General features: G+C 40.5%; 1 non-coding gene across 1 annotated transcript; it reads right to left on the reverse strand.

Moving 5' to 3' along the window:
• Positions 1 to 4763: 4763 nt before the first annotated feature.
• trnak-uuu (transfer RNA lysine (anticodon UUU)) lies at positions 4764 to 4836 on the reverse strand. The gene has a single exon. It is a non-coding gene; the product is annotated as a tRNA-Lys (tRNA).
• Positions 4837 to 8504: the final 3668 nt, after the last annotated feature.

Here is an 8504-nt window from a genome sequence, read left to right on the forward strand (position 1 = left end):
CTAAGTCACAAGCTGGGGTTTATGGCAGGAAAGGGGGTTAACTGATAAGGATTGCAGATGCAAGCTAGGAACCCCCCTGGGTGTAATCTTAAACTGACCATTTGTCCAGAACATTGTAAACTGGCCAAATACCATGAACCCCCCTCTTTACCATCAGACCGAGTGACGTCAGAAACGGAGAAGAAGACACTATATAACCCAAAAGTTTGTAACAGTACGGGGAACAATACTTCGGTTTTGTTGTTTCTTGCGGGAAACAAGACTTCGGCTTTATTGTTCCTTGCATGCAATAAACTCATCTGTTTTACTTCATCTCGGGATCAAGAACCTTATTTCTTCTGTTACAACAATACTTTACTTTACATACTTGGGGTGGAGCAGTGGCTCTGTGGCTAAGGATCTGCGCCTGTGGTTGGAATCCTACTCCACTGGGCTTCTGAGCAAGGCCCTTAACCCCAACTGCTCCAGGGCAATGTAATGTTTCATAGCCATTCAGGGACGCCGAATATGTAAGAAACCCAGCTCAGGGACGCCAAATATGTAACGTTGCCATAGCCAAAATGTAATGTAGTGGCTCTCTGAAGGCACCAGTTATGTAGGGTTTGGGCATTTACTGAGACAATTATTAATTGTAGCAGTAAATCACAAAGTTGATTCTTTTGATGGCTTTAGAGTCCAACCATGCGACCTAACTCAAACAACGCACACACACAGGTACTAATACACGAGGATACATTTATTAATACATAGAATATGCATATAAACCTAACAGATCTTATCGAGAGGGTTATCAGAATACAAAAGGTATATATTCAGTCAGTTACAAAGAGTTACATATATCAAGAGGACATATGTTCAGTATATCATTCATTAAGACCGTTTCGTAAAGTGAACTTGGTTACAACTTCTACATTAGATACTCAAAACAAGTACATAACTCTTAGGAATTAAATTGATATCAACTGGTTGGGATAACAATTGAATTCTCGAGCTGTAATGCATTGAAGTTGAATACTCATCCAATCTCTGGGGATTCAGATCTCCTGCGGGCACAAAGAAACAGTTGCAGGCTGTTGCTGTCCAATCTGCGCTCTCTGGCTCGGTGCCAGGCTGTGCTGTGCGGCTTGTGACGGTGCGCTGCTGATGCTCACTGACCGGCTAGTTAGTGTTGGCTTTAACTAGCAAAGTTTGTGCACAGGAGAAAAGATGACTGTGGGTCCCAGCAAGTCAGGAAGAGGACCGGTTCGTTCCTGATGAAGAGCTAGTTCTGAATAGTGATTCAGCTGTCCACAGTTCCGACCTGTTCACGAGGCCTGCTGCTGGTTACTCTCTGGCAACCTCCACTCTAGACTCTTAGAACAAAGGAAAGTTCTGGCACTTGGACACACTGGCCGTTCCGTGGTTGTCCGGGCTGAGTCTCAGGATGGTCAGGAGGCGCGCTGCGAGAATGTCCTACCCTTGGGAGCCTTCTGCTCCTGGGCCGTCCTGCCCTGGAATTCTCCTTTGAATTGTCCACTGAATCTCACTGAATCTTCCCTTCTGAATCTCTCAGGCTCTCTGTGTTGCCTGTTTTTACCTGGAGGAACTTCAGCTCGTTGATTGGCTGAAAGTTCCATGGGCATCAGAGTCCCACGTGGGTTACTCGGCCCTACCAGTCCCTGATTGGTTGATCAAGGTGATATATGAGTCACTTACTCCTGACACTTAGGAATGCAGTCCAGATGTCCATCTGGCACTCCCTAGACGGATAGGTGCCAATGGATGACCATTGATCATGATAGCCAGGCTTAGCTAAGTGCATCACCCTTTGGGAGCTGTCCTTATCAAAGGAACCCTAAATCAGCCTGCATGAATAGTTTCTCTGTGGCAGCACCACAGAGATGAACAGAGAAATGAGGCCTCATTTGGGAAGGCTCAGAACACTTAATTCTTTCTTATTAATAAGCCTCGCCGCTACAGCACCATTCAATGGCAGATCCTGTGCTCTGACCCCAGGCTCTCTCCTTATCTGTGTGTCTCATGGAGAGCAAGCTGGGGTATGCAAAATGATCATTCCTAATGCAATAAATTGTACAGGGTTAATAAAGTGATGTTATTATTATTATTCCTTACAGCAGAGCAAACAAATTGTTACAAAAAACACCAGCTAATGTCCACCAGCGGAATTAACATTAATATACTGTAAAGTGCTGTTACTTGGGAGTGTTAATCTACAGATAAATTAAACAAATGGCATTTATAGCTCTAAAGAGGTTGACATAGACGTCTGTAACAGATCTTTTCAGTTCATTGCTGTTCCTCTGACTTGGTGAGCCTTTGGAATTTTAAAAGCGTTTTGCTTGCCTCTCATGTGGTCTGTGTACCAGTCCATTAAGAGCCGCACTATCACTGTGTTGTGTGTGGTCCTACAGAACTACACAGCTATCTACTGGAGTCGTCTTCTGTCCATTGCAGTTGAGAACAGATTTAATACGGAGCTGCGCAGAAATTTCTGCGGCAAATATCGCTGCAGAACTAGCCCGTGCACAACAACGAAGAGAAAAAGAAATACCACAGGGTCGCCCATAAGAGGGAAAAATAGAAATCAATTGTTCAAACAATTACAACACTCGTCCTCTTACAGTGGTCTCATGTTATTTTTCTTGCCATAAGAACAGTGGGATTGTTCAACTGTATTGTTCCCCAAATGGTTGAATAATAATAATAATAATGATAATAATAGTGGTGGTAGCTGATCGTTCTTGTCCGTGGCCGAGTGACCTGTGTGAATACAGTATGTTGATTTATTCTCCTCAAGGCATCGCTTTAGCAATTCAAAGAGCGTGGGTTTTAACCCATTCAGTGCTTATTTCAACTAACGCCATGTTCCTTTTTCTAGGTCTTCAAATAGTTTACAATGTAGAGGTATCTTTAGTAATAAGAAAAAAGCTGCACCTCGGAGATCCATCTCACAAAAGCAGATTTCTTAAAGTGCACTTATGAGCTGTAGAACCTGAAGGAGTTCTCTCTCCTGGATATTAAACATGCAGATAATGAAATCAGTGATTTATGATTTCTGCAACCTTCCAATAAATACATCTAAGACATGTAACAAACCCATTGTGCAGCTCCAGTGGCACAGTTGGTCAGTACATCATACTTATATAGCAGTACGTAGTGGAGTCATGCTGAGGTTGTGAATTCAAGCCTGCGGTGGTTTTGCCTGTGATTTCAGCTGCAGAAACTTTCTGTTGGATTTAGTTTGGTTCTTCTGTTACTTTTTCCGCTCGATGGAGCTTTATTAATGCAGGCACACCTGCTTCCTCGGCATTTTATTTTATCGCTGCTCACAAACCAACACACTGCAGACACCTCTGATACTGTCACTGCTTGTGGGCCATGTGTTCCTGCTGTCAGCCTGCTATACCATGCTCATGCGTGTCTAGAAACATTACTGCTCTAGTACAAGAGCGAAAGACTAAACGAAATCGCACCCACTTTGAAAAAATCACGTTTGACAAACCATAGGATGACAAGAATGGGATTCTTTGGTTGTTTGAGTACATAAATCAAAGACACTGCGTTCAGCATATTCACATCAGGCACTCGGACAGAGATAAACCCAGAGAAAATCTTCTCACATTTTAATCTGTAACTGCAGGATTCAACAAATTGTTAATTATCTCAACTTCACTTACAATTTTTAAACAATTTACAAAGCCCACAGTGGATGACATTTGGTTCCGGCACACATCAGTTGCTTGGAATATCATTGTAATATTTAATTTGCTTTCCCGTCACACCACTTTTATTAATAATGAAGTTTATCAATACACGTTTGTTTAAAACATGTCATTTATTATTGATACAGTTTCATTCTGTCTTTATTAGGAGCTGTATCACAGCTAATGCATGTAAAGCCTTAAGTATGTGATAGTGAGAGTTCAGTTATCCCAGGAAGTGAAGAGAACTGAAATTTAGTAAATACATATTTCAATAGTGTAATCTTCAAAGTGTTCTGTCACTTCAAAAGCAAATTACAGGAGCAGGGATTGAACCCACATAGACATTTGCTTATTGGGTTTAAGATCAACACCTTAACCACTCAGCCATCCTGAAAAACGGTTTCAGCTCTGTGTTACATTGCTCATTGAATATATTTGTTCATTGAATATATTAATTTAATATATTTGTTATATTTTTGAATGGAATGGGACTGTACACTGGTGGTTCCCAGGGGAAAACAGGGTTATTGAGCCATTGGGTATTCTGAGAATAAATTGGGTGGGTGAATATAACCGTGTGGTAAAGTAAAACAGTCTTCTTAGATGAAGCGCTACAGATGCAGCCCCTGAAAGTGTATAAGACTTACATTTATAGTACTGCTGACACAAATGGAGCCTCTACATCAGACCGAAATAGCGATGTGTTCGCTTAGTTGTGCGTAGGATCTCCTCATGAATCTGTCTCATTCATCAGTGGAAATAGAAGCCGTCACTGTAAACTCGGCCGTGATGTTCCACAGATGTACAGTGTGCCTTTCCTCTTGTTGTATTCAAGAGTACTCACTGTGTGAGCTCCTCACTGCGTTTCCTTTTCTTTTCCTGTGATTATCTACGTGGAGTGTGGTGACAAAATAGTCTTGAACATTTTCGGTTTGTGAAAGGAAACACTAAAGAAAATACAAGTGATTAACTTTTAAAATATCGACAGTACAGCTAGAAGAGTGGAAGATAAAATACGATTTATAATTAAATTCACAGTACACTTAAGGAAAACACAAACGCCCGAACAGGGACTTGAACCCTGGACCCTCAGATTAAAAGTCTGATGCTCTACCGACTGAGCTATCCAGGCTCTGGACGGTGAATGACACTGTCGTGATCCTCTCAAGTCTCTTCTTGTGCCGAAGCGCAGTCATACAGTACCTGACCCGTCTGGAATGTCTACTGACAGACTTTATCCAGAAGCGACGGCACCACTCCCAGTAGAATGAGTGAGAATTACAGCATGACATGGGGAGGTAAGGGGCTCCCACAATTCATCTTTCCTCACATTACTGATTTTTTCAATAGCATTTTGACCTTTTATCACATTCAGATTTTTTCGCATTTAATAAGATCTTTTAATCAAAAACATTAAGAAAGAAAACAAATGGAACATTTTTTGGAACAACAATTAAAAAACTTTCAATGCCTTGGTTCTATAAGTGTGCACACTTTTTTGTTAAAAATTAAAAAACATTTTGTTAAAATTCAATAAAAAGTCTATCAGCAGCAAGAAATTATTCTGAAAGTAAGATTTTTTTATATCATAAACTGTAAGACACGAAGAGAGTTTACAGGTCGTATCCTTCGCTTTGTCTTTTAAATTAAGCGTTCGGGATTCAAACCTGTGTTCGGACTGTTGTGTTTCTTGAATTTCTTGTAATCATCAAATGTCGTTGTTTGGTCTATCAGTTTTTTTCTCGGTTGTACAATGGAATTCGCGCAGCTTTCAGCTCAGTGTGGAGTCCAGAGGGAGGACTCGCTCACTGAATGATCTCTCAAGAAATCCCGGGTGAGATTCAAAAGGTGTCTTCTTCAACAGCCACGACACGTCTGAAGACTAATAAAATTAGTTTAAATCATTTGGTAGTTAACAGAACTAAATGCTTTAGAGGTACATTTAAAACAGCAGAGCAACACCGTAGCACTTCGAGTGTGCCTGAGTTTAAATGTGTGTGAACTTGGCTCTCTATGAACATGAGCAAAGAGTTCACATTCAACAGAAGATTGCAATGTGAGCACAGAAATATAAAGCACCTGGAGATGCTGGGACCTCATACATGCAAAGCATGCGCTCTACCACTGAGGTATATCCCCAAAAGACTTATTAACGGAACTGAGATGTGCTGATGCTCTCTGAACACAATCCACCACTAACGAAGGATGCCTGCAGTTTCCCACTTTTGTGTTTCCTCTACTACAGAGTAAATTCATAGGAATGAAGAAATAAGGAAGGAAAAATAACCACATCGAAGCTTTCAGAGATTGGTTGAAATTAATCTGTTATTTTTATATCCAGACACACGGGCGACGATGATTGATTTATCGACGGGGAGTGCTTTTTTACCTCCTCACTCGACTACCTTGATTAAACTACGCATAGAACAACAGCAGTACAGATGATTTTCATGGACCGACTTGTTTTGTACAACTCGAGTGATAAAGTCCTGTCTGCAAATATTGTAGAAGAACGAAAAAGGGTGAAACAACGCTCCAACCACAGGAATGGTAACAGGAAGGATCATGTTATTTAATATGTCCTTTGGAGATGCCTTGTCAACGCACACAGGCATTAGAGCTGGACAAATAATTGATAGTGGTGTTTGTAAACAATCATGAAACATGTTATTTCTAAACCAGGAAGAAAGGAGCAGACTAAAACTTTAAGAGACAGAAACAACACCTTATCACAGCTAACATTAATTACAATGACATCACAATAAAAGAGCGGAGCCTTGAGTGAATCAAATTAGTTTTCATTGGACGTCTGTCTCTTCATAACTTTGTAGGTGAGAGGGAGGATTGCGGAAATGTGCCGGTGTTTCTCAGAAGTGCATTGGTGGTATAGGTGCCTTCTAAATAATCGAGTCGGGTTTGAATCCCGGTAAGTGCATCCCCAAATCTTTTCAAGAAAATCTGTGATCCGGTAACATATCTTTTCAAACTAGCATTCAAGGTAGGATACGTGTTCTTAAATACCAAAAAACTCTATAAGGAAAAAGCAGATCTCTGTACACAAGATGGCAGTGCGATCTTAGAATTCCTGTGTTGTTGACGGATTCAGACTCCTTCTCAGAGGTTTTTGCTCGCCAAATAACTTTGCAGCTGAGGAAGAGCACCCTGAAAAATACCAAACACAACCAGCGAGCATGTTGGTTGCTCTTGCTCTTAATGCAAGAGCTGTTTTTTTAATAATTATTAACCAAAAACAGCAGCACAGGTAGGTCGCATTTGTGATTATGTCACTTCTCTGCTTCAGCAAGGTCAATAAAAGACTCTGAAAGTATTAAAGCAAAACTGAACTCAAAATCATATTAGGAATTCTGAGCGATATATCCATACAGGTAATCCAAAAAGAATGTTGAAATATTTGAATATCATTTCTCTATATATTTCGCTGCTTTTTACCAGGAGTAAAACTATTGGATTGAAGGAATGCTAACCGCTGGGTTAAAATGTATAGTTGTTATTTGGAGAAATCTGTAAACTCGTGATCTTATATGTTTTGAAAGACAGCACAGGAAAAAACAACAGTGCTGATTATTTTCCGGAGACGGAGCACTGATGACCTATCCGAGCTGATTGATAAAGCCCACCCAGTGGATACTCTAGCAGAACGTCAAAGAACATTCACCTCTGTATCCAAAGAAACCACAGGAACAACATCAGGAAGCACAATCAATTCCCCTTTTAATTTTTTCCTGTAAGGTATGCTATGTGAATTCATGAAGTTAATCCTCTGATCTCTTTTGAGCACGAACAAAGTATTTCTGATGGAGCGCTATGTTCAAAGATAAGCTATTACCCCTGTCAATGATTCGGCGTGAAGAATTAAGAGTTTCACAGACAAAAGCAGCTCACCACCACCGCCAATATTAAATGTACTTGCCGGTACACTATCATGTGTACTGCCTCAAAAGTGAACCGGCAGATGTTGTTCCCTACATAAAGCTGAACGTGCCAAAGAGAATTTCTGTTGAGAAAACAAAATATTTTTTCTGCCTTGATGTTAAGCCTGTCTTTTAGAAAGTCTATCTCTAAACACCTCCTGCAGCCTAACAAAAAGCGCTTTTACTGATCGTATTGCAGGTCTTAAAACACTAACATTTGGCAGCAGTGGGATTCGAACCCACGCCCCCAGAGAGACTGGAGCCTACATCCAGCGCCTTAGACCGCTCGGCCACTATACCTTCCTCCATGTTCATCTTACTCACATTGCTGGCTTGGAAAATGCCGGGGGCTTCAGCTCTTGTCGTTGGATCTAATGATATCATGACATGTGGAAGTGACTGCACCTTCATCTTCTGAGATGCTTTCAATAGCACAAATGCTACTTTCACTGGCACAAACACCAATAACGAAAGAGGTGGGTTTCATCCTTTGTGCTGTTTGTAGGGGTGCAACTCTATGTCGATCTACTGACTTGAAGAGCAAAAATCAAAATCTTCTGCTATTACTGTTGCTTTTTTCATAGTTTCTTTAAATCCTTCATTTGAACATAGATTTTGAAGGATATTGATGATAATACCACATAAATTGTGGTTTTCTTGTGATCGCCAATTTTATTCAAATACCAGCCTTTTTTACAGTTCCTTGCGTGTTTCACAAGGTATAATAGCCCCCCTCGCATCCTCAGCTAACATATTTTAAAATTACAATAGATTATACAGCATGCATGTTGACATTTATATTAAAATTAAAGTAAATATACCAGAATATATACAGTGCTAACCCAATAATTCTTGTCAGGTTCTCCAA

Source organism: Lepisosteus oculatus, chromosome 14 (assembly GCF_040954835.1).
Source record: "Lepisosteus oculatus isolate fLepOcu1 chromosome 14, fLepOcu1.hap2, whole genome shotgun sequence".
NCBI classification, from domain to species: Eukaryota; Metazoa; Chordata; class Actinopteri; order Semionotiformes; family Lepisosteidae; genus Lepisosteus; species Lepisosteus oculatus.